At 42.0% G+C, this 26,576-nt stretch overlaps 1 protein-coding gene across 11 annotated transcripts in view; it reads left to right on the forward strand.

The window, feature by feature from the left end:
• The first annotated feature begins 3,123 nt into the window (after positions 1-3,123).
• The window catches only part of MBNL2 (muscleblind like splicing regulator 2), a 106,630-nt gene continuing 83,177 nt past the window's right edge, over positions 3,124-26,576 (forward strand). For 8 of the 11 annotated variants that reach the window (XM_068182463.1, XM_068182460.1, XM_068182465.1 and 5 more), the window contains exon 1: positions 3,128-3,265. The gene's annotated coding sequence lies outside the window, so the exon portion shown is untranslated. Of the gene's footprint in view, positions 3,266-3,992; positions 4,014-19,600; positions 19,883-26,576 lie in introns of those variants that run through there. The other 3 variants (XM_068182470.1, XM_068182462.1, XM_068182461.1) reach the window with 3 other exon arrangements.

The following is a 26,576-nucleotide window of genomic DNA, read 5'->3' on the forward strand; positions in this document are numbered from 1 at the left end:
ATCCTTCCCTTGTAGGAAATTTCCAAACCGATTTTAGGCTAGAGAGAAAGGCGCCGCACGGCACAGAGATTGCGTATGCCGGGTTTCTAGTGACACATAAATCGAACGAATTCCTGGAATCCCAGTGTTTGAAATTCACGTGTGGAGACACATGAGGGCACCACTGGGTGGGAGATGGCTGCTGGTGGAAAGTGGACGTGTGCTGGCCCCTTCTGTGGGCTAGCTCATAGGATTCTCCTGGATTCCATGGCTAGTGGGCAGCTTCAGGGCAAGCCCCTGAGGTACCGCTGGTGCAGCAGGGAAGGCGAGAATGGAGCCTAGAAACACGGATCTTATGTTCTGTTAAAAGATTTGACAGAGAAGCTGACAGATAATTTGGCAGACAAGTTTCAGCAAAAATCAGCATAATTTCTGAATATAATTTTAGAATTTTATAAAATACTTATAGTTCTATTCAAACATCTTGTTTAAATGGTAAAATCCCCTGTAGTCCTTGTGGTACATTTGTAGTAAAAATGAATAATACAAATAAGAGCAAAAAAATACCTGCAAATATTAAACAGTTAATGGTATTTAACTTTGTATTTTCTTCTCATCAGTTTTCTAGGCTGCACCTTTCCAAGTAGGATAATATTGACTAAGCCTCATTAAGCTGATTGAGAAATAATCTTTTAAAGAAAAATGCAAAATTAATGATCCATACTGCAGGATCAATAAGCCACTTCAGAATGTACATTGATAAACTATTGCTACTAAAAAATACTCTCAATTTGGTATGCAAAATGAACAAGATGGGGACAAGCGCTGGCTAGGCACTTAGGAATGCATGAAATTCATACAGGGAAGAGTTGATGAAGAAAGGGTGCTCTTGGTACTGACCCACTGCTCAATGAGTCAGCATGAAATTGCCATTGCAACAAAAACAAATCACATTGAGGGATTTATTGGCAAAAATTCCATATGTAAGTCACCATTAATTATTCTACTTTCTTCATTACTTCTGAGGCTCGGCTAGTCTACAGTGTCCTATTGTGGATGTTTCATTGAAATGACTGGAGGAGAGAAACAAGAATGATACAAATTTGAGAAAATGCGGCAATTTGAATCAAGTAAAGTCTGAAGGGAAAATATAACTCATTATAGCTTTAGATGTATATGTAAAAGATTGTCAGAAATAGGATAACATCAGTCATCCTCCACAGTCAAAAGAGGAAGACAAAATTTAATGAGGTTAATTTGCAGAAAGAGGGCCTTGCTCAAAGCCAGCTGATGGGCACATCAAGTTGCCTGAAAAGAATACACACCTCATGGGTGGTTTTTAAAAGCTGTGTAAAAAACTTGTGTTGGATTTGGCCTGAAATATATTTAATTCTGCTTCTGCTTTTGGGCATGGATGCTTAATAGAAGGCCTCAGGAGATCCTGCATTTTATGGTATCAGCTGTGCACTAAACTCTCATTGATGGAACTTCCGGTTGAGGCTTTTTGCATATTTAACAACTCCTTTAGTTCTGCTTTCTCCTATTTAATGAAGATTAAAAACAATGTGCCAGGGAAAAAAAATGTTACAATCTCATTTATTTTCTTTCACAAAATTGCCATTCACCAAGATCAAAATCATACAAAAGGAGAGAAGGAATAGAGATGTTCCTTCTGGTCACCTAGGGGCCACCATAATCATCACAGGATTATGCTGGAGCAGCAGCAGAGTTTTAAATTTTATTTTCCACTCTTTTCAAAGCCATTGTCTCCTCCTACAAACTGGGGAGGGTGCTTACTTTACCTGGTGGCATCCTCAGCTAGGCTTTAACTTGGCTTTGTGTTTACTCCATTTATTCTATTTCCCTTTCAAAGCAGAACAATATTGCCGTAATTTTTTTCATTCGGTATATTCAAACACATTTAACCATGGGGTCGCCTTGAACAGACTGGTTAGAAATTGTTTCCAATTAATCTTAAAATAATAATTTGTCACTCTGGTCATTACTTAAATAAAATAATAATAATAAAGGGTTTTTTCAGCCTCCTAACACCAAAAGGATGTGGCTAAGTTGAAAGGGTCACTTTTCTTCTCAAAATGTAACACATTTTTCAGCAGCAGTTCAGTTACTGATCCTTGTGAAAGACCTCAGGGACAGTCCAAAGGAATATAGTTGAGATTGAAGTGCGGCTGCTTTCTGATTTATTTCCAGCTCCACCACCCTTACATTGGGATGCTGCAGTGGTTAAGATCCATCGAGGACGGGGCAGCTGTGGCCTCACCCCTGGATGCTGCCTGCCTGTTCAGGGACCTGAGCTGCCTGGAAATGAATTGTGGGGTTTGCCAGATGAGGCTTCAGCCCAGCCAGCACGCAGAGCAGGGGCTCGCTGGCATCGTGGGGGCCAGGGGTGGCTGGGGATGCCCGGCCGGAGCGGGCAGTGCTCCGACAGCTCCGCTGAACCGCACCTTTAGCTTCACCTGGCACAGGAGCACAAGCACAGTTTGATGGGCTGGAGGCAAACCGGGAATCACTGCAGCTGCCCCTCTTTCTGGAAGGGGAATATTCCATGTTTGTTAGGGAAAGGAGCCAGCCCTTATTCCAGGGACAGCGGCCTGTGGGAGAACGGGGGCAGAGGGGTACCGGGGGCCTGCGCTGGCTGCTGCGGGCGAGGGGAAGAGAGCCCATTTTGCCTGTGAACAACACTTCACAGGAACAGAAACTGCTCACGAATTCGGGTCAAAATGCGGGAAGAATAAGCCCTGGGAGCCAAGCCACGCGTTTGTTTCCTTCAGAAAATCGTCCACGGTAACCGGTGACACGCCATAGCTCCAGCAGTCAAAAGGAAGCCGAACAACACGACGCAAACCCAGGATTTTTGCCGCCCTGCAGTACCGCCCGCCCGCCGCTGCCCCCGTTGTTTTGCGGAGGAAACGCTCCGGCCCGTCCCGGAGGCGGGCCGGGCTCCAGGCAGAGCACCGCGGGCCGGGCTCCAGGCAGAGCACCGCGGGCCGGCCCGCACCCCCGCCGGAGCCCCGGCCCCCGCGCAGCCGCTGCCCCTTCCCCGGCCCCGGCGGCGGCCGGACGGCGCGGGCTGCGGCGGGCGGGCCCGGCCCCGGGGCGGTGCGAGCGGCGCTCGGCCCCGGCAGGGAGGGGCCGGACCGCCCCTACGCGAGGAGCCGCCGCCGTCGCGGTCGCGGCGGGAGAGGTGACAAGCCGCCGCTGCGCGGAGCCGCCTCCGCCCGGCTGGGAGAAGCGGGTTTACCCCCGCTCCGCGCTCCGCTCCGAGGTAAGGCAGCCGCCCGCACCGCCGCCAGTTCTCCCCGCGCCGCCGCCAGCCCACCGCCGCTCCGGGCGGCTGCGGGGCCACGGCGCGGGGCCAGCCCGCGTCCTCTCGCCGCGGGGCCGGGCCGCGCGGGGACGCGGCGGGTGCGCGGCGGCGGCGGGACTTGGGCTTGCCCGGCGCCCCGGGGAGGAGTCGTGGCGGCGGTGCCGCCGGCCCCGGGAGAGCCTGGCGGCCGCGGCGGCCCGCGGCGCCTCCCTGCGCGGGGAGCTGCCGCCGCTGCCCGTCCCGCCGCACCTGGACCCGCGGTCCCTCCCGCTGCCGCCGCCAAGGGCGCGGGAAGGCGCCCCGAGCCCCGCGCCGGTTCGGGTGCCCGCTGCCCCCGCCGCTCGCCTTCCCTCCTCTTCCCTGGGGAAGCCGCCGCGGCGTGGGACGGGGTGAGAGGCGGCGGGCGCTGCTGCCGGGCCGTCGCGTCTGGTTCAGCGGTGATTTATGGTTTTGTTAACTCAGCATTTGGCACGGCGTGCGAGCGGGGAGAGCGGCGAGCGGGAGTCATAACTTTGTGTTACTTCTGGAAGGGAAAGGGAAAGGGCCCCGTGGGGCCGTGGCCGCCCCAGCGGCTTCCTCCAAATACTCCCTCCCCGCTCCATGCCCGCCCGCTTCATCCCGGCGCCGGCGGCTCGCTGCAGCCAGCGGGGAATAGCGCTGGGTAGGTTCGTGGCGGGGACACGACACGGGACTGTCACCCGTGAAGGTGAGTGGGACAGAGGGGGAACAACTGTCAGAAATTAAATGTTTTTCTTACTCCTGGTTTTGTGGGGAAACCCTATATATTTATTCCTTGTAGTACATGTGTATTTGTATATGCACAGAATATGCGCACGTATTTTTTTTAACTATGAGAACATTGCCTATAGGCTTCTGTTTCCAGATGTTTTGTTTTCTGTTTCTTTTGGGCATATTTACATTTTTGCTGGGAGGGAAACAGGCAACAATAATGTGGCTGAATATGTATTTGATCAGTAGCAAGGAATAACTTGTGTGCCTTTAATTCAGCTGCAGAGGATATCCATGTGGGATTAATATACTTAAGTGATTGTGTCACACTGACGTATCTTGTTCAGACTTGTAGATTTTTAAAGCAGTGTGGACTTGTAGGTAGTAGCGGAAGTGTAATTAATTTTAAACATGTGACTTGGCCTAGTGCTTATGATTTTAACGTGGTATTCGTACCTTGGTAAATATGCATCAATTTAGCCATCTGTCCTCTATTTTCCGTTCGTGTGTGCACGTACCACACTGTGCAAATGAAAAGAGTACCTGTGGTAAGCTTTAGGGCCAAATACATATTTCAACTCTTCTGGGAAATGCTCTAAAGTTACTCTCAAGGACTAGAGGAAACCGTCTTTCATACAGTTTCTGAGTGTATTTAAAGTTAAAAAAATAGTTGCTCCGGCATCAATTATGTCAATTTGTAGCTTGTGTTTGGCACTGATACTATTTGCATTTGTCGAGTACAGTTGATACTGCTGCTGGAAGGGATGTAGTTTTCCCACTGTGGACAAGGCTCTATTGTGCACTGTCAACCTCATGCTTTTAGAGGATGCATGAGCCCCTGGGTAGAGCCAGCCCTGCGGTTTCTCTCTCCAGTGATAAGGTGGTGGTGGGGTGCCAGCTCCAGTGTGGCTTGTTGGAGATCCGAGCAACAGAACTTCTGCCACAGGCTGGAGCTCCCAGGTGGGGCACGCCAGTCTTCAGCACTTGCCATAGTTGCAGGCATATGCTGTGGCTTATCTGCATGTCAGTGAAATTTGGAATAGCAGTGAGCCACCCTGATGATTTGTACAGTGTGGGGGTCCGTCTGTCCGTCCATGCAAGGTAAGCTGCAGGATGGTGCCTGTTTTCCTGCAGCTGAAGAGACGGGCTGTTTTGTTGTGGTATCCCTGCCATCACCACAGGAGTGGTACCTACCTGCATTGTGTACGTGGGTGGATGACATAACGTGGGTCACTTCAACGTATCTTCTCCTCTGAAACTTAACTCCTCTATTATTTATGGCCCTCTCTCTGAAGAAATGGCCTGGGTTTAATCAACAGCAACCCTGCCAAGATCTCTACTCTTTGAAATTGGTGTGTTTGGGATTGTGATGCTGAAATCTTCATCTGAGCATCATTTTCTTAAATTTGGCTTTTACAGAATAACAGCTGTCATAAGAAGATTAAAAATAAAGTCTACTTGCTGCTAACACTTGGTGGGTGAAATTTTCATCTCTTATACTCCAGATGCTCTGCAGTTTCTCTTCTGGTTGCAGTCTCTAGAATTGTACTGTGCAGTACTAAATGCTTTTTCTACTAACCTAGGGATTCTTAAACTGTGGTAATACCAACCACAGCAAAAGTAGTACAGGACTCCTGCCACCAGTGGCATGTGACTGCTATTTGGGGAACCTTCTTAGTTTTGCTTTTCCTTGGATTAAAAGCTTGGTTACAAGACACTGGAGAAAGTTCTGTTAACTTTTTGTCCTGATTTATGGCAGGGAGAAAGAAAAAGTATATTAAATTGGTATTCCCATTGCTGCCTGATGGTGTTAGATTTTTTGCATCCTCTGGGTAGCTCTTGGAATCTCAGCAACACTATATGATTATTTTACTCCTTATGCTGCCAAGTAGAATTATATAGCCTAATTTATTTAGATTTGGCATATTTTCACTGAAAGTCATGCCATGCTAGGTGAATGAACAGTTTTCTTGTTTATATTGCCTTCACTCCCCACTCCCCTTTTAATAGGCCCTCACAGATCTTACTATAGTTCTACTTGAATATTTCTGAATTTTGTTGAATCTGGCAATAAAAGTAGAAATAAAGAACTATGAATCACATTAAACTTGTTATCAAAGAAGGCGTTTTCATGCTGTCAGTTACCAGGGTAGAAGTCTCAGTTCTCATGGCTCCAGCCAGTCCTACAATCACATTTACGGCGCTTCTATAATTTTTTTTTCTGACAGTTTATTGTTAGCTCTCTGTGGCTGAAGTACTCAGGACAGATGTGAACACACTGCCTTCATCTTTGAAGAATTATAAAGTCACTTAATTGGCTTCCAGATCACACTGTGTCTTTCTTCATAGCCCTCTATCATAATTCAGACACTTCCATTCTACTTATTATTCCTTTCCAGATGTCTTTTAACAGTCGAATCTTTGCTGGATCACTTTTCCCCTGATGAATTATTATTTATTTTCTCAGAGGCACCTAAGAAATAAAATGACTGATGGATTATTCTTTTCCCCTCCCATTACCTTTCTTCAATATTCTCCCACGTTCATTTGCAAGTAGAGCTACTTAGAAAGTGTTCATTAAAATGTCATTGAAATGAAAGTCAAGGCAGAGTGTTAATAAAAAATGCTTTTCAGTTTCAAGTCACTCATTTCTCGTGAATAAACCTTCAAAAACAAAAACAATCTCTTTCTTTTCTACTGCTGATACTTTCTTTCCCTGTGCATTTTGCTGTCTTGATCATTGTGGTTGGATTATTTGTGGTAACTGCATTTGACATAATCGATGGACTTAGGGCTTAGAGAAACACAGTATCAAAACACTCTAGCTTTGGAATAAAAATATATGGTTCAATCAACTACAGGTATGAAGAAAGAGTAGACCTCTTCAAAAAGCTGAAAGTGCTGAAGAACTCAACGGTTTATCTTGCCTTGCAGCTGCATGCCACCATGTTGCACTCATTTTGGGTCACTGATGGCAGTGATGACTGTCAGGAGCTGTTCCTCTGCAGAGCCCAAGGTAGCCCTGCTGCTGCCCAGGGCTGGGGCTTCAGGGAGCTGTAAGATAGTGGGTAGGTGTTTGAGCACTGTGAGGATGCAGCCTGGTAGATGGGAGGATGATGGTATCACACTGTGTTCTTAGGGAAAGGCATAACACGTTCTGGAGTAATCAGATTTCCTAGATTGGAAGGCTTCATGGGCTGCCCATGGGGACACAGATGACTCTTTGCCTAGATAGAGCTGAGACAGCCATGCTGTTATTGAGTAGCGTTTCAGTATGAAAGTATAATGTCAGTGTAAAGTCCAGAAATACTTCTGACCTATGACCAGCTGGGATCATGTATCTTAAAGCAACAAACCTAGGGTCTGTCTGCGGCTGCAAACTCTTGACAGGGCTTTCCTCTGTTTTCCACTGAATTCCAGGTTTAGGTTTAACTTCAGCTATTCCTCCTTGCTTGGATGGTGCTGCAGTTGTTTGTGCTGAATGTTAAATAGGTTTGTTGTGTTTTCACATTGGCAGAATTTGAGACTGTTGCTGGCTAATTCACCTGGTGGTTTGACACTGATGTTAAAAAGTGGTGTATAGGGAATTGAGCTTTGTAGGTCTCTACAGGGGAAGGAAGAGGTGATGTGGAAGTACCTTTCTACTGCTGCCTTTTCTCCATTGACCCTAGTTTATCCAGGAAGGACCCAAACTATATTTTTGTGGGCCCTTTTGAGGTATTCCCACTAGTGAGAGACAAATATTTCGTGCCTGATGGTATCAAAAAGGAGGTCTGTGAGGTTGAGTTTATATCATCCCATACTTCCTCTGAAAAGAGACAATTTGAAATATGGGAAGATCCATGTCCTCACTCTAGTTTGACGTCCCTGGTCTGTACCATTCAGCTTATGAAGTGAGCCAATAGTTGGTTTTGTTGCTTATCTTTTCCAGGAACGGGAGATTTGGCACTAACCAGTGGTTGCTCAGGACAGTATATCCACAATGAACTCATTTCCTCAGCAGTGGTAGGACTGTTACATTTTCTAGGAGCAAGAAGACTTCCAAGTATTTTGTTCATGATTTCAGACTAGAAGTAGCATGGTTGAATTCGCAGGTCTCAGAGGAAAAAAAAGACACCCTGTTTTAAGATTAGATGATGTCTAAATGTGGTTGGCTTGAGCTGTGCAAACGGGCTGTTGGTGGATATGGGCAAGGCATGGTTTAGTTTCCTGAGAGGGTTTTCCAAGTGTGCACAAGGTTTTCATGAAGGGGAGTATTTCCTTACTGTGCAGTATGTCTGTGTGGATGTCATAGGCCTTGAGCACGGAAAGCCTTAGCATAGGCTTTGATGCATTTGTTATTTCAGCATTTATTGGCCATTTCTTCATTTGAGAGTTTCTGTCCTTTGCCTGTGGTGAGATACTGATAGATAACATCAAGGAGACTTTTGGGTATGTTACTGGAGCGCTGTTTGTCAGGAGTTGACTGTGGTTTTGGTCATTGCTGATGTGTGGGTCCCTGAGCCCTCAGGCCCTTGCCCTGCTGGTGTTGATGAGATCTGCAAGGTTTTGGATTTTCTCAGTTCTTATTCTGCTTACGCTTTCTTTGGTGCCTGGGAAGCTGCCCATGCTTTCACTTCCCCAAATGAGGCAATGCTCTTTCCATAACTGCAGTAGTGTTGCTATATCCATAATGTTCAACTTCTCTGTCAAGTGTTAGGTCAGAAATATGATCAGCTTTGCAGGTTGGTCCAGGTGTGATCTGTAAAAGTGCCAAGAGGATTATGTGGAACTGGCTTTTTTTAAAAAACACAAGGTGATAAGGTTTGGGGATTTTATCATGCTCAACCTTGTGTCAAAGTATCTGCTGAAATTCTCAAGCTTCATAATTCTGGGACATTCTGCTACCTTCCATTGCAAGATATTAATGCTAACCTTCCTAAAGCTGTTTCTTTATTGTAATCTTTGAGTGAATAGATTTTAGCTTTGGCTTTTCAGGTTAATGAAATCTAATAAAGATGCTTTAATATAAGCACCTTGGATTTCGCATTTGCAGAACGGGTGAACAAAGTGCTTCTTGGTGTCTGCTTGTCTTGGACGCTGTATTGTGAGGAGCAGGGAAAAAAGACATGGGATTTATATCTCATCTAGAGAGAGCTTTGGGTGATGCAATGTATATCGTGTATTTCACTCTCAGGATTGTATTGCCTGTTGGCAGTTAGAGGTAGGTCTTATATTACTCAAGTCATTCACTTAATTTCATAATGCTTTGTGCTTTTTGCTTCCTGTTCATAGTGGAGTGTATTTCTTCTGCTACTTGCAGCTACCAGAAAGTATCTGATTTCTCTGGTTCTTTCCCTCTTAATTCCTTGGAAAACCCAGTCCAGTTTATACCATGGCAGATGAAGTGTGCCATGTCATTTGGATTGCTGGGTCCCACAAGAGAGGCATGTGATTTGTCTTGGAGGCACAAGCTGTTGAAACCTGGGAATGCATAGACCAGGATATGCCTCCTATGGGAGCCGTGGTGGAAGGATGAGGGCAGGGTAATGTTAAGATTTAGGCACATTCCATCAGAAGATGGTGTTGGTGGTTTCAGGCAGTAATTTTTTATTTTAAAATAACCTGTCCTTGCTGTTGTGAGTTAGAGGAAGTGAGAAGAAAAATCTGTCCACTTCCTGAGCTGTAAAGGGGCCACTTGACTAATGGTGTGGCAATAACTGGAGGCCAGAGCTGGGTGGATCTCAATACTCCTCCCTCACAAAGCAGCAGAAGAGTTTGGTCATCTGAATTGTGGTGATGGCCCTGGGGCTGCCAGGAGGATTACTACAGCACTGTTCTTCCTTTCTGGAAAGCTTACATCATCCTTCTTCACAAATTTCAAAGACGACTGAAGTGTTTTTTCTTACGTGGTACAAGCAGTTCCTAAGCTGCTAGAGCTGGTCCCCACTGCTGCTGAATCCTTGGTGGAGGCTGCTGCTGGAAACAAACTGGGATGGAGGAAAATGTCATTAGTGCAGAACTGTGCAGAAAGCTTTTAGGATTGAGAGAATTTTCTAAACAGGAGGAATAATTGAAACTGCTGTAGTTCCATTTTGCTTACTCCAGCAAGATTTTGTCAGCAGGTTCTTAGTTATATGTTGATTTCTGATTTGATTTATAATAGACTGAAAAAGGGACCAGAATGAATGGATATCCATAAAGGTTTGATTTTTTATTTGACCTTTTTTTTTCCCCCTCTTTTTTTTTTTTTTTTTAATTTTTTTAGCTGCCAGTACTCTTGAAGTTACATTGTCTCAAAATGAAATCTTTGGAGATGACCATAACTGGAAACAGCTGGATAAAATTTGGGGGTTTTTAAAGGATCCATAAAGAACTCCAATGGAAAATAAGCACTGGTAACTTCATTTTTTATTGTTAGGTGGCTTGATTTTAGATGCCTTTGTAAAATAGAAGTACATTCAACATGCAAAATATCTGTGAGTACCGAAATAGAAGGTCTGAAATTCTGTACAGGATGCAGAGCTTTTAACATATCCCTTCTGTTAGCAGTACAAAGAGGAATCATAAGAAGCAAATGCAAAACATCTGAGTAGTAGTTCCTTGTATACGCAGCCAGTAGTAAAGGGAAGAGAAAAGCAGAAGTCTTTCTAGTTCATGCAGTGTTAATTGAGCACATGGTCACGGCTTTTGTCAAGGAAGTACTTCTAGCTCAGATGAAGTTCCATTGCCATGTCTCGTTCCAGTGAAAAGTTACTTTTATGAGTAGGGGTCTAGGTTGAGGGAGCTGGGCTTATTTGCTTGGATGAAAAAGGACAGTCCAGTAGCTGTTACAGCCATTGGAGGATGATTATGAAAATAGTAGGACCAAACTGTACTTAGTAGTGCCACGTGACACCAAGGGAGAGTGACAACCAATTGTTTCTTTAGAGATTCAGGTTGGATGTTGGAAAAATCTCGTTACTAGGAGCATAGTGCAACACACAGCAGGTCGTGCAGAGGAGCAAGTAGATGTCAGGACTCATCAAGGCAAAACTATGCTGACCCAGTCTGCTCTTGATGATAGTTTTCTTTTGAGGCAGAAGTTGGACTAGGTAAGAAAGCCCTTTAGGTTTCTTACAATCCAAGTTTTTAGGAGAATTCCCCCCCATCTTCCTTCTCAAATGAAGAATTTTTTAGACAACTTTGAACTGAGGTGACCAGCTACTGTGGGGTGCTTGGTGGTTGGTAGTTTCAGTGTACTATACTTAGATTAGTATTGTTCATCTAAGTGTTTATGACGTGAGGACCAGCAAAATATTTTTGTCAACAGGTTTCTTTTGTTCTTACCTGTCCCTGAAGGAAGGGACAGAACTCTTTGATGGTTAATACAATCCTGCCCAAACAGGCAAACCTCTCCTTGTGGGTCTGCTGAAGACAGCTTTGGGGGATGAGGTGGCATTACAGTTGTGAAAAGGGCAGGTGGTCTGCAGTGAAATTTAGCTTAAAATCTTAAGTTTATAAGACTACACACCCCACAGCAAGAGACCTGTGCAGTCTTCATCTTATACTTTTTATCTGCATTTCCCTTTCCTTAGTAGTACTACCATTAAGTAAGCCAAAGGTAGCAGACAGGTTATCTTCTAATCTTATTGTGGCTTTACTAATATGTGTTAGTGGTTGTATTTTATCCTTATTAGAACTGATATGAGGGGAAACAGCCAAATGAATGGTTTTGTCAATTTATAACACGTTTTTTTTTTGAGAGAGAGGAGAGTTGGAGAAAAATACAGAATGTGTGAAGTAGCTGTGTTAGAAAGCTGGATGCTATCCCTTTACAGACTTTTCCCTACGAATAAACTCTCCATTCCATCTTTGGGGCTCTGGTGAATGAAGTCCTGTATGCATTTTGTTTTTTGAGGCATTTTTTTTCTGTAATTTGCTTCATTTTTCTGGTGGTGGGATTAAATATTGACATGTGCTACTTGAAACATACTGTTTTCAGAGGTCATGCTGTTGGATGCCATTTTATCCCACACAGTGCTTCTGCTAGAGGACCTTGTTTCTTGCCCTGCATTACTCATACTTGTTTGCTTATTTTTTTCTATGTGGAAACAATTCTTGTTTCTCTTTCTGTTTACAGCTACTTATTTCTTGGTTTCTGTTACATGACATTTGGGAAAACTGAAGGTTCATGTTCATGTATATAGTATGTTGTGGCAGAGCAATTAGGCAAAGATCCACATGTAATGTTTAAAAGCATTATACAACAAAGTGTTCCTGACACTTCACAGTAATCAGAAAACAAGCTGAAACAAAGCAACCTCTTTTGAGGTGCAAATGGAAATTTGGTGCAAAACTCATGACTGAATGCATCTAAGTCTAATGTTTAAAGAAAAGCTTGCCTAAGTGAACACAAACTCCTAGACTTCACAAAACAGAGCTGCCTGTTAACCAAAAGACTAGTTGCTTGCCAACAGTTCACTTGGCATAGCTTTCTCCTACCTGTCATCCATACTTCACAGAAAGAAATAAAACCCTGCACTTACATACTCCAGGCCCTCGCTTCTTGCCAAAGTAATGCTTTTTTAATTATAAAGAGTCCTCTGCTCTTACATGTGTGGGTTATTAATTGCTGTAAAAGGGTGAGGGATTGAAAGCTGCTCTTATGGATTTTAAAAAACAAAAATTATCCAATTGGCTTTCATTTTCTGTGAAGTTTCCTGGAGCCTATTTTCTCTGCTTACAGTGGAGATTGCTTGCTGATTTTGCTGCATGCCCCTGAGCATCTACCCTACAGACTCAGGCTGTGAAGAGGCAGCTTATAGGGAAATGAGAGGCAGCATCACCTCTTAAATTAGGTTGTTTTACACCTGTATTGCAGTAGTGCAAAAACAATAGCGTAATTTTAATGAATTAGAAAGAGCAAGTTGAATTATTTTTGTGCTAATTGAAGATGGGAAAATTCAAAATGTAGCTTAGTTTCAGTGGCATTTTTTCCCTTTGGGTTTATAATGGATTAATAAAATAGAGCTTTTGATTTAAAGGATAATTAGAGAGTTTGCATTACATCACTCATTTAAAGATGTATTATTTGGAGCCATTGCTTGAATTTTATGCAGGATTTCAAATATATTTGAGGCTGATAACTGAATCTTCATAGATTTTAAAAATACTGGGCTTGCATGCAGAAAACTTACTTGGAATACATCTCTCCTATAGTTACATGAAGCACTAATTTTAGTCATTTACAAGCTTCTTGGAGGACAGCTCTTGCTCCTGTATCTTCCCAATATGTTGGAAATCCCCAAGATAAGGGGCAGAAGTTTAGTATATGCATCCTCCACTACATTCCTTGAAACACAAGAGGGTTTTCCTATGCCCATGTGACTTTGTGGCTGTGGTTAGTAGTTTTTATGAAAAGGTGATTTATCAAATGGTTTCCTCCTGTTGTGGGTTTGAATAGGAACTACTCCAAATCTGAGGCCAGAACAATGGGTTTGGAGGAAATTAGTCATGGAGGGGTCTGAGGAGGAAGGAGCATGTTTTTATCAGTGATGGAAGAACTTCCTAGTACATGGGGGTCTCACTGAAGATGATTTGTACATCAGTGGGTAGTGCTGGATTACACTTTTGCATTGTTTCCAATTGAGTATTAAAAACCTAAAGGTACAACACTCGCTTTCTTCTTAATTTGACACATTTGGGAAGTTTTCTTCCTAACCACATGGATTTGCAATACATTTTTATGAAGGCTTAAGCATTTAGTATTTATTTCAGCTGAAGTCGAAGGCTCGGGAGGCTTCCATCAGGTAAGTCCTTGGCCATGGCATGTATTGTACAAACTAGGGGGACATGAAGTCAGTTTGCAGATTTCTCTTGTATTTATGATATATGTTTCTGGCTTAAATAGTGCTTGTACTTTTAAACTGTGATTCCTTGTGCTTCATAAACATATTCTGGATAGGGTTCAGCTGCTGATGATAAAGGGTTCCTGCTTTGTATATAACCCTTTTACATTTTGCTGGAAGATTTGGGAAGATCTGTTCTGATAGGAATATTTCTGAGGAAATGGTTGCATTTTTGGATGGGTACAAGTATCTAAATATATGGCATCTAAAATGGCACTAGGCAATTTTATATCTGGGACATGTGTGTGGGACTGGCAAATGTAAGACATACCAGTAACCCAGTGCTTCCAGCAATGGCTACTAAAGGCCAACAGAAATTTCCCAGGGCATCTAGAAGAAACTGTATATCTGGGTTTGGATGATTAAAATTTCAATTTTAATGTTTTTATACTTCTGTAATTTGGTATTTCAGATGAGCAAACTGAAAATGACTTTTTATTCAGCTGTCATGAAGAAAAACAGAATCACTTTCCTGAAAAAACTTTTGCATAAGTCAGTGTTCTAAGAGTAAGGCAATGTAGGTGGTTTGCCAATTTATTTTACTGAGCTTATTATTTTGCCAGTTTATAGTATTTGCCGTATAGAGTTAACAAGATAATGGTTGTATTACCAACCTTCCCTCTCCCCAGATATGTCTCCCTCCAAAACGAAAAAGAAAATCAAGAGGAGAATCCCAGTTCAACTCTTCTTAGGTTAATTTGGTGTCCATCAGTTGTTCAAAGGAGGAAAGCGTGAGTGAGTGCAAAGATTGCTGTTCAGTCAGGGGGAAAAAAAAAAAAAAAGCCTGGAACATGTTCAGCATAGCTTAGAGAACAAGCTTATGTAGCTTATATAGCAACATAGCTGGAACATGCTTACGACAAGCTGAGGATTTACACCAAAGCTGTAACTGTACATTGTCAAAATACAGGTGTCCTTTAGCTCTATGCTAATGTCTTTAGTTATTTGAACTGAATTTGAAAATCTAAAGTGCTATCCAGTGTATGTAACTGAAATACCTAAATATTTATGTTCATAATAAGGCTTCTTCTGTAGTAAGATTTCATCTCCTACATGTTTAATGAAGGACATGATAGAAGAAGCCTAAGGGTGACCATCTCAGGTAACCAATACAGAAACACAGATGCTTTTAGGATATGATGGAATCTCTTAGAATAGCTACTTTGGGATAGGATGAATCACAGCCCACAAATGCCTATTTCTCTTCAGTGACTATAAAGAGAGAGGGGGAGTAGAGTGACTCAGTGAAATGTGGTTGTTTATATTTGGTCAAATGTATTTCAAGCTAAGTGCATAAGGCTACAATCCTGAGGCAGCTCAGCTCTCCATGGCACCTGGTGTATGTGTCTCAAACATTCAGCTACAAAAGCCTGGTTGGAGTGAACTGCAGTTCTTCTCTGGCTGATGCCCTCATCACCCTTCCCAACTGGAACCACCCTCTAAAGGAATTGTGCACATGTACTTAGTTTTCATCCTGATGGGAAATTGGTGTCATCTTAAAATAAAGTCTGGATGCAGACTGGATGTGTGCCTGAACCCATGTGTTTGGATCTCACAATTTAGACATGGCTTAAACTCTTTGTGCAAGCAGCGGAAGGAGAGAGAACATTTGGAAAGCCTCCAGGAGCCACCTTAATTTTGGTAAGATTGATTCCTGACATGTAACTTGAATATGTGCTTGCTTCTGTGGAGTGTTTCCATTTTATATTCCTCTCAGCATCTATATGATGAAAATAGAATAGTCTGTTTTCCTTTCTGTGCGCAATCTCCAGTTTTCCTGGGTTAGGGAGATATAGGGATGTCTGGGAGGTAGGAAGTTAAAGGAGTTGAAAAGCCAGACTTATAGTTCTTGTGATGAGCCAGTTTTTAAAACAAAGATTAGACCCGTCCTTTCAGAACCTGTTCCCAGTTAGTAGCTTGGAATTTTGATATTACTCTTTAAATTTTTAACTCAATAATGATTTCCACCATCCCTTCAGCCCCAATATAGAGATTGAGGTATTTTGCAAAAGCTGGCATCAGTGGTATTATGCATGAGTGCCTAGTTTTAAAATCTTGGCAGCTGCTTTGACTTTTCTTTATGTTGTCATTCAGACCATAGCTACCAAAGCTGAATTTTGCTCATAGTAACAGTTGTGGGAAGTTACTAAGGGAAGAGTCTATTACTGACACAGGAAATAGTTTTGCAGTTCTTTTTGTCTTTGCCAAACTTACCAAAATGTCACTGTTGCCATAGGTCATCTAGGCACAGCTCAAAATCATCAATCTGCTGCAACTGAATATCACATAAATTGCTTGGTGACTTCGGTGCTAGTGTTATGTATGTTCCACCCTTCTTGCAAAACTCCCTTTAAATTGACAAGTTTTGTTGTTTCTGGAATTAGACCTAATTGCTGTGATTCAAGAGTAAGGAAGGAAAAATAACTGTGTGGGTTCTGCATTTTTCATTTCTCCTCCTCTTTATTACTTCCAAAATAATTCACTTTTCTCCAAAAGTTGTATCAAGACCATTCAGAAAATTGTGTGTAATAGTCACTGATAGAAGCATTTTTCCCTTGATTCATTAATTACAGGAGCATATCAGGCAGAGCAGATGGCATTTTTTGAGTTGGAAATTTACCTTTGTTATTCTTTGTTGAGTTTGACATGTGAATTTCTCAGCTTCTCTAAGATGATATTGTTTTGCAATTAAATATATAATATGGTTGTATAAATCAGACTGAAAATTGAAATTCTGGCCTTTTTCTTGTAACTGATGTGAAAAATGAATGGGTACATGGGCACATCTCCATTTGAGAACTCACTCCTCAATGTACAGAACAATTATTTTTAAAAATTTATTTTTTTGCAGTCCATGAAGTCATGCCTTACTATGGTACTACTCAGGTGCCATTTTTGAGAAAGAGCATATATTTTCTCTTGAGCTTTTGGATGGGTCTTCGCTAAAGGGTTCACAAATGGGATGTGATGTGTTTTCGGCACGCCCCATTGAATTGAGGGTCTTCTGATCCTTTGTCATGGGAGAATCTATAATATAATAACCCACACGAGGGAGGATCTGGGTGGGTGTGTGGCTGCTAGTTTTGTGTTTGTGGTTCAGGAGTCCTAGGAATGCTGTCTGGAAGCACCCCAGCCCTGTTTGACTCTGCAGTGGCTGAAGACCAGCTTGTGCGCTGTGAAGCAGTGGCACTTGAAATTGGGTTGTGCAGGCAGTGCTGAGCCCGTGCCTTTTCAGGGGTTGTGTTAGTGACTTGCCTTGGGTTTGTGGCAGGGAAGGGTTGAGGGAACTTGCAAGATGGAGTGAACTAATGGGCCACAGAATCTCTCCGTGGATGCTGTGGTATGAATGCACATGGGTCTGTGGAGAGAGAGGCTGGAGAGGCTCCTGCTGGCTGGTGCTGCCTGTGCTGCTTACTCTCCCTCGTCTGGCAGGGGCACCATCTTCCTCTGTGTTGTAACCTGCTCGACTAGACTAGCCAGACTCTGGCTCTTGCATCTCTTCCTCCCTTTCCCTCTCATCACTCTCTCCCTCTTCTGCCCAGCCTCATGGTATGTTTTGGCCCACCTGACCTTTCTGAGAATCCCCTCTGCAGCGCGCTCTGAAGGGCTTGTCTCACGCACGTCCGTGGGGCACCAGCCGAAGGGTCATGAGAGCAACAGGCGAGGTTGTCTTCCTGCTGTCAGCTCCAATGTCTGGGCTCTGGCAGATGGGAGCAGCAGTTACAGGGGAAATCCTGCTAATCTCCTGTAACTTGAGCCCATTACATGCTCAGTCGCACTGTGGGCCTGGTGCCTTTCCAGCCACATATGGACGGATGGCTGAAGGAATCAGACGCTTACTGCAGAACACTTTCTGAGATTTGCACTGTAGGCATCAGAAACAAAAATTGAAAAGATGCTGTGACTCAGCTGAATATTAGCAGGTTTTAAAGCTTTGTCAAATAGGAAAATATTTTAATGTGCAGAGCAAAGCATATAAAAAACCTTGATATATTAAAAAACCACCCTTAAAAACAACATCAAAAAAGCAAGGGGTCAGCACTTTGGCAAATTTCAAGGCTGCCCCAATATGGGCAGAGGAGCCAGAGTTCCCCAGTGAGTTACAAGGATGGCAGAGCAACATGTTTTTGTCTAGGTTATCTCAGAAATAGGCAAACTGTGTTTTGGCAGAAAAGTCTATAAATCCTACAGCAGATGTCCTGCATGGAAAATTTTTAACAAGGGCAGCTCAAGTTTGGCAGAGTCAAAAGAATGTGGAAAATCCTGATGAAATGTACCAAGCCATCTTAATAATGGGTGGAGTTACCACCCTTGTCCCCAGGCTCTCTCGAACCCACCAGAATCAACTATTTGGGTTTTTTGAGGAGGGTTGTGGGTTTGTTTTTTTTTTGTTGTTGTTTTTGTTTTGTTTTGGTTTTTTTTTTTTTTTTTATGGAGGGGGTGATTGAACAGAAAGTAAGGGCTGGTTGGCAGGGGCCTTCTTGGCAGGAACACGTTTCAGCCATGCCTGGAAGGGGAGGGTTTTCACAAATTGTGGGGGAGATGGTGGAGCCCAAAGGAGAGTTGCTGCTTGCTGGATAGAGGAATAATGATTTTTGGGAAGCTGTGTTTATAATATGCAAAATAGTCCACAGGAAACAATGGAGCCTTGGGACAGAGCTGCCAGTGAATGAGAGCTTTGTTTTCCTCTTGTCTATTCATATTTCTAAACTTTTAGTGGCATTTTAAACACATTTTACACATTTTTTTGTGTAGTGGCTTGAATTGCCTAAACTGCTGCCTAAAGTACTGTTGCGCTGCAATCTTTATCCCTTATTGGATAAAGATTGACTTTCAGCTTAAGCTCCTTTTTGTATTTTTCTTAATTGCAACTCTTGTTTAATAATCCTTGGCTGCTTTGTTCTCATGTTTTAAAACTTTAGAAAAATTTGCAGGAAAACTGGTTGACAGACCAGTTACACAGCAGACCTTGTGTACCAAGCATGTCATGCTGCCCACAGCTTGACTTGAAAATGGCAACTGGTATTGTAGTCCTTATGCCAGAACCTTGACACAAATGAACATCAGTTGCAAGCTAATTGCATGGAGTTTAGATGCTGCTGATGGGATTTGTCTGCCATGGATATGAATTAAAACACCATCATATAGATTGTTTTCATTGAGAAGCATCCCATACCTGCAGTCCCTTACAACTGGTCTGAAATAATCAAAAAGATGTTATGATTGTATTGCTGTTAAATGCAGACACTGCACATAAGATTATGCAGTATTAAAATGAGACTATTACTGCCTGAATCGGAGTATGTTTTGGCTGCATGTTAAAATAAAAGACAGATGGTTTGATTCATTATGGTGCATGTCTCACCTTTACAAACAAAACAGCACCACTGCAGTTTTGCAGTTTCAGAAATGTTGTTTGTGCATATGTTTACGATTAGCAAAGGCTTTGAAAAGCCTTTGCAAGAAATGCTGAAGCTGCTGTTGCAGCAGAGGGAAAGGGAGTTGTTTGCTTTTGCTGTGTCTGTTATTTCATGGAGCTATCGCTTTGCCTCACCAGTAAAACTCCTTCCCTGTGCGAGGGAAATTCCAGGTTCATTGGTATGGATGCATTGTTTTTACACATTAGAAGTGCTGTGTTGCCGTGTCAATCATCCTGTTAGGATCAGTTTAAGAGCAGTAGGGCTGACGAAGCTGGGTGTGATTGGCTGCCATATGCTGGGAGGGCTCTGTGAGAAGGAAGGGCTGCAGTCTTTCAGCAACAGAGTTTAGGCTGTGTCTGCTTCATCATCTGAGGAAAAATCCCCAGATAAGTCACAAGGCTTTCTGAGAAAAAAAAAAAACCCAAAACATTACAGGCTGCTCATCGTTCCGTGTGAGATTTAGTCACCATGATGCGATGGGGAAGATGTGGCTGTTTGTTTATATCAGATGTTCCTGTTCACGTTGGGAATGTGTCGAATAGACAGGGCTAAACAAGGTAGGAGGATCGTTGTCTTTTATCGAATGTTTCAAGAGTTTGCTGCAGTATACTGCATACTGTATGTGTTGCTTGGGGGACTCGGGGAAACACTGTTTCTCCCGTGACTGGATTCTCTTTGGGTGGAATAGGTGGATTTTATGGTAACTTGTTTTCAAAGGGTATTAATTTCCAGTGTAAATAGCTCTCTTCAGAAATAGATCATGAGTATATGCATATTAAAACAAGTAAAAAAAGGAAATAGGTCAGTGTGTTTCAGAAGTGCTGCTACCCTAATTGGATTTTTAGCTGGCTTGTTGTCTGGAAGTGCAGCCTAGCTTTAAGGAGAAGGAGTCAGCCTGGAAATCTGTGAAGTTTATAGCAGCTATGTTTGAAGATTTAGGTGAATTAGACTGGCTGATCTAAATAATTCCCTATCGGAAGTTTTAACTAAAGCCAAGAGTGCTTGTGCTAGATTTGTAGGAGTATACAACAAGATTGCAATATTTTACCCTGTAATGAAAGTATGGGGTTTTTTTGACTGCACTGTGATTCCTTTGCTCTTCAATGAAAGCCAGTGGAAATTTTCATATCGTAGTTTAGCTTATTGTAGTTTGTTGTAGAAAACTGCCCTTTCCAGGTCTTTGTCTAGGCAGCAAAACAGAACCTGTACATGAAAACAAGGAAAACAAGGTTAATAATATGTGCTGCTATTATCTGATCTTTATACATTTTTAATGAGAGAACACACAGCTAGCAGAATAATTTAATGAGCAGGCTGGCTTTTAGAGCAATGATTTCACTGTGCTAAGGCACATCAACTTTCTTCCAGAGGAGGAGCCTCAGTAAGGAATGGAGAAGATTTATGTTAAATGCTCTAGAGAGAGCAGAAGTCTGTAAAATTTTGGAAGAAAAGAGTAGTTTTTAGTTGTTATTATTATTTATTAGATAGGAAGCAAACTTTGCCATCATGTTGCAGGAGGGCTCTGAGAACATTTCCTCATCCTGTTATATGCTGTAGCCTTTTCAACTTTCTCACACTGCCATATGCATTGATGGTGCTCAGTAGCTTTCAGGATGTCACCCAGTTAGTGACCTGAATTAACATGCTGGCTTCGGTTGTGTTACAGCAGCATCATTTATATGTACAGTATATAATATAGTTGGGTTTTAAATTTTTTTTTCCCTAAGATTACCCATTAGTGAGACAAGAAAATGTTGTAGGCTTATTTATTTTGTAATAGCCATGTACATTGCATATTTATGTTCAGCTAGGATGTTGATAGAAAAAATAAGTGTATGTACTGAGGAAGACTAAAGATCAATTTATTAAAGAGAAATCAGGTAGAAGAACCTTTTGCTGCCTAAAAAGAACTTTCAGTGATGTAATTTTGGGGAGAAAGTTTCAAGATTTCCTTTATCAGAGGAATGAGTTACACGAGTTTTAACAGTATTGTGGCAAGTAGGCCCTTCTAGACCAGCTGTCCATAGACCAACTGTGCATTGCCCCTCCCAGTTTTCAAGGAGAAGAACAGGACATGTACTCAGAACTCCTGATGTCACCTCCCAACTCCTCACCGCTGACTCTGCTCAGGGGAGGTTGATAGCACTTCCCTGCTCCCTGGCCAAGTACTTGCTGGAGACCTGTGGCTGGGTTGTTGACACACACTCAGTTCATGAACCAGTTAGTCTTGAATGCTGCAGTCTTCTAAGTGAAAACAACCTTGTATCTTCTGAGGATTTCAAGACCTGCTTACAAATGAAACACGTCAGGATGGAGGGCATTATTATTACCAATCCATAGGGTATGGATATATATGTTTAACTCTCTCTGATACTTAAATGTGTTGTTCATGTGCAGACTGTTCAACTGATAATTAGAAGCAAGTAAAATAATATTTTTAAAGCTATAAAATATGAGACAAATATTTATTTTTTGCAAATAAAACTGTTTTTATGCACAGCTTTCAGAGAAACTTTTCAATCTCCTGTTTTGAGACAATCTCTTACTTGCAGATAATTTCAGTGTCTGGTTTCTGTACCTTGTAGATCACAATGTCTAGAGTTATCTTGTTATGCCTGACTACCAAAGTGAAAATTTGCATTCATCACTTAGTCAAGTAGTTTGTATCAAACTACTGACAGACAATCAAATGACAAAAGGATTAAAAAAAATATTTCCTGATCAAGGTGCATATATATACTACTGCTTTACATGGCTAGGTAAATGAACCTTCAGCTTAGAGAGTAGAGGTGGTACTAAATATTCTGTATTTACATTTATTTGGTATTAAAAGCATTTCAGACCAGATTCTGGTGCGTATTTAATTTAGTAGTATCTTTTCTACTTAACTGCTCTGGGTATTTCATCAGAGCTATTAGTGTGGTAACCTTCTGATGTGCAATCTGTCTGTTTTCAAGGAATAATTACTTTGTTTAGAATTACTCTATTTTCCTAAGATAGAATTTTCTAATGAGTTAGAGGTCCTGAAGTATAGTGCTTGACAACAAAGCATTTATTAAGGCAAATCAACTTCTTAATTTGTAAGTGTACATTTTACAGAAATGTGAGATAATTATGTGCTACCACTTTTATTTTTTTTTCTGAGCAAGAAAAATGGCTCTTAATGTTGCGTGGGATTTCCAGCACTCAGGTATCACCTCAGCTGTGAATGAATTTTCTTCTCTGTTGCTCAGAAATATGTCAGAAATAATCTGTACTGTGTTTACTCATAAAAGCTCTGGAAAATGTTCAGTTTTTATAATACTTAGAGATGAGAAATAGAGTGTTTGATTGAAATTACTTATTAATTATTTTGCATACAGTTTTAACACATTGCTAATATTCAAATTTTGCATGATAGCTATTAGTGAAACTATGCTTCCTAATGTTACTAGAAATTTCTGACTTTAAGGAATGTTTTTTCTCTTGCAGGGAAGAAATACTTTTTTTAAAGTCAAATTATTTTTTCCCTTTTTTATGAATATGGCTGTTGCAAAATTTTAGCAAAAAATAACTAAATCACTTTAAAAAATTTATGAGTGTGTATTTTCTTTTTAAAACCTTTGATTGTGAAACTAATTTGATGCGTTTAATACAATGTATTATGTTTAACTAATGTGCACCAGTGCTATGTAACTGGTCTGTAAACAGGCTGAAATTATAGCCTGAGGAAAATAAAATTCATTTCAAGAGCATGTCTGTGCTGAAAACTAGTTCAAATAATAGCAGTGTTAACTGTTTGACTAATTAAACTAATCTTCTTATACATTATTAGCAAATGTAGCGACAGTTGTTGGTTATTGATATGTATAGAGTCTTCTTTTTAAAAAGTCTTCTTTTAAAACCAAACTTTTTGGCTCTATTTGGAGTAGAGGGTGCATGAGGAGAAAGAAGTTATGCATCCCCTTTCTAGAATCTGCCAACTTCTTAATCGCCACAATTTTTTGTCATTCTGTTCTAACCAGGCTGTTAAAACACCGAGCTCTCTCCTGATAATGCTGGCGATGTCAAGTTCTTAGTGCAGTATTTCAGGCGTGCTAAAAAAGGAAAAGTCTGGGGCTGTGAAGATTGAAGAGCATATCTAACAGGGGATTATATGCAAAATCCTTATAACTAACACAAAAAAATACTAATTATGTAGGGGACTCTTTGTGCTACTGATGATTACTAAAGCTGTTGAGAACTGCCAGTGTGCAGTTTGTTGCTTCTGCAGAAGACTTGTAGGATTCCTGGAGTCATAAGTCTGGCAAAAGACCTGGTGGGCTTGTGATACCTGAAACTTTGCCAGCTAGAAGAGCTCAGCTGTAAACAAATTGATAAACACAGAGGTTTGCACTCTTTTTATTATTCTTTTTTCCTTTTTTTTTCTCCCTTCTTTTTCATACCTAGATATCTGTCCATGAGTACTTATACACATACATAATATACGCAATCTCATAAAAAGAAAATTTTTCATCTTAATGATTTTTGTACTACAAAAGCAATAACTGATAAAGACAGTGGGAGGGATTAAGTGATACAGTTATTGCATAAAGAAGTCAATCAAGAAATAGGAACAGATGATTCATATTCAGACTCTATTAATAAAAAATATTTTCCTGAAACAGGACATTAAAATTTGTGGACAGGTTTCTACTTTTCTGATTTGAATTTTTTTTTTTTTAATTTGCGTGGCTATTTTAACTCCAGTTTTGCAGTTAGGAAATTTAGGATTTCCTAACATCATGCAGGTTTATTCTTTAATTGTTTTCCTGATGGACTTTGTTCATCTGGTGAAAAAATATGGGACATTAAATTGTGGATTTCCATTCAACTTTACAGAATCATAATAATTAAATTTACCACTCTCCCAATATGTCAGAGTCTATTAATTGTTTCTATTTTAGATCAGTGATTTTTTTCACCAGTTTCTGAGTGGATGATAAACATTTTGGGAAGTGTTTTGGGAAGATCTGGGTATCATACATTGCTGAACTCATAAATAGAGACAAGGTCAGTCTGGATGTTCATGAGCTTTAAAATCTTCTCTCCTGCAGGGAATACTGCACCTCTGACAGTAGGCAGAATTAGAGAGTACAAGTAAGGAAAAATGCAGGAAGGTTTACCTGTGGTTGTTTTATGGAAGAGAAAGCTAGGATTTGGTTAGAAATGCCTTTTTCTTTTTTTTTCATGGGAATTCTGAAGGCAGCTTTTCAGTATGGTTTTTTGTGTATGATCACTTTCAAGTGGCCTGGCAAATGATTTTTTGATTTTTTTAACCCTCTAGTGTTCACTCCTATCCAGACTGAATACTTTTTATCTTGAGCATCTGAGGAATTTTATGGTTTTGTTTTGGGTTTTTTTCCCCCCTACTGCACTGTTACATATACTTCAGGTATGTTAAATGGCTCAGTCCCCTAGCCCCCAGTTTTCTCAATCTGTCGTTATTTACGTACTTTATAGGTGTCATAGGCAGTGTTTTGAACTTAGTCTAAAACTAACCTACAATTTCCAAGTGACAAGTTTTCCATTTTTTCCATTGTTCAGAAGGATGGTGTTTCAATGCTGGGTTTCAGCATGTCGGGTTTGTGCCTTCGCTGTCTCCTTTGGCAGCTCTCTGTGGGACACTCCTGCTAATGTCAAGGTGGGTAAAGTGGCTACCTTTTAGGACTGGCAAAGCCCTATTTTAGTCCATTTAAATATTTTTTGGGCATTTCCTTCCACTTTTCAGACTACCTGCAGTGCTGTTATCAGCAGCTGTATGCATATTTCAAGCCTGGAGCTGCCTCGGTTTGTCAGCAGACCCCTGTGGCTGTGCCCCTGGCAGGACAGGCAAGCTCACTGCTGGCAGGAGCGTACCTCTGCACCCAGTTAATGATTCAGGACTTCAGCACTGCCGCACTCTTATTTACTTAAAAGGCTGTGATAACACATGTGGGATTTCCCTGATGGCTGTGTTCACCTGTGGCACAGCCTCTCTCTGCCGTGAGGAGACCAATGCCAGCTTTCTCACCTTCATCTCCTCACCCCGTAGCCAAAACGTGGTGTGGCCTGGGGCTTTTGCAGAGGAGGACGCCGGTGCGTGGGCTGCTGGTGCTGGGGATTGCAGTGCTGCAGTCCTTATTGGCATGCTGAACATGCTCTGGCAGCACGGCGCGCCGCTGTCCTGGAGTCTAGTGCTTGTCTTTAAAAACTTTTTTGCTTTGTGTGTGGGTTTTTTTTTTTTTTTTACAATTCCCTCGTGTATTTTAGTTCCTCGCTGCTAATGCTGGGAAACATTTTGGGGATGGATTGCTTTATTGCCATAATTTTAAGGGAGTTGGGGGTGGCGGCTAAAAACTCTAAGATTTTCTCTGTCACATTGGAGATGGCATGAAAGGTTTTGAGAGTGGCCCCACTGATGTATTTATAAAGCCAGTGCACTTTCCACTTCCCCCCCACCCCGCCTCTTTTTTTTGAAGACCTCATTTAATGCTCAGGACTGTGCAGCAAGGCCACTTTCAAAGGCTTTAGTATCCACAGTAGCAGCTCTTTGAAGTGGAAACGCCAGCGGGGAGCAAGCCTTCAGCTTAATCCTTGGTGTAAAAGGTCCTAAGTGATAAGAAGCCACAACATCGCTCTCGGGGGAGGAGCTGGAGAGTGCTACCTACAACTGAATCTGTCTCCTGGATCTGGACCTCTTCCATGGAGCTAGAACTGGTTGGACACTTCTGTAGGGCAGGAGGGATGCAGTCCCTCTCATCTCTCTGCTTATTCACTCCGATTCTGTCCCAGCTTCTTTCCCCAGTTTCTTGAGGAGGAGGACACAACTGAAAGGCAAGAGAGTAAGGCCTGAGAGCAAATGGGTTTGTTTGCTCTCTCAAGTTGGTAAATCTTTCCTCTGAAGTACAGAGCAAGTGGCACAATCCATCTGCTGGTCCTTGTGGGCATGTGTCTGTCCAGTTAGGTTGGTGGCTTCATGGTGGCCCAGGTGCTTGTCTCCGCTTTGGCACAAGGAGGGTGAAGGAGACAGTGCTTTTTGGTCACCCATGACTCCTTTAAGTGCTCAGAGCTAGGTGGGATGAGTCTGTCATCTGTGTCATCTGAAACAGGAGATGAAAATGTTGAGTTTCTTGCAGTGGGACTTGAGGATCAGTGTGTCCCTATGGATTTGTAGCCAGTCTTGGTTGCAGAGCTAGGCTGCTTGTAAGGAGCTGCCTTCCAAAAATGAAGAAGACAGAAGATGGCAGTGCC

The sequence above is a fragment of the Anomalospiza imberbis genome, chromosome 2, assembly GCF_031753505.1.
Source record: "Anomalospiza imberbis isolate Cuckoo-Finch-1a 21T00152 chromosome 2, ASM3175350v1, whole genome shotgun sequence".
NCBI classification, from domain to species: domain Eukaryota; kingdom Metazoa; phylum Chordata; class Aves; order Passeriformes; family Viduidae; genus Anomalospiza; species Anomalospiza imberbis.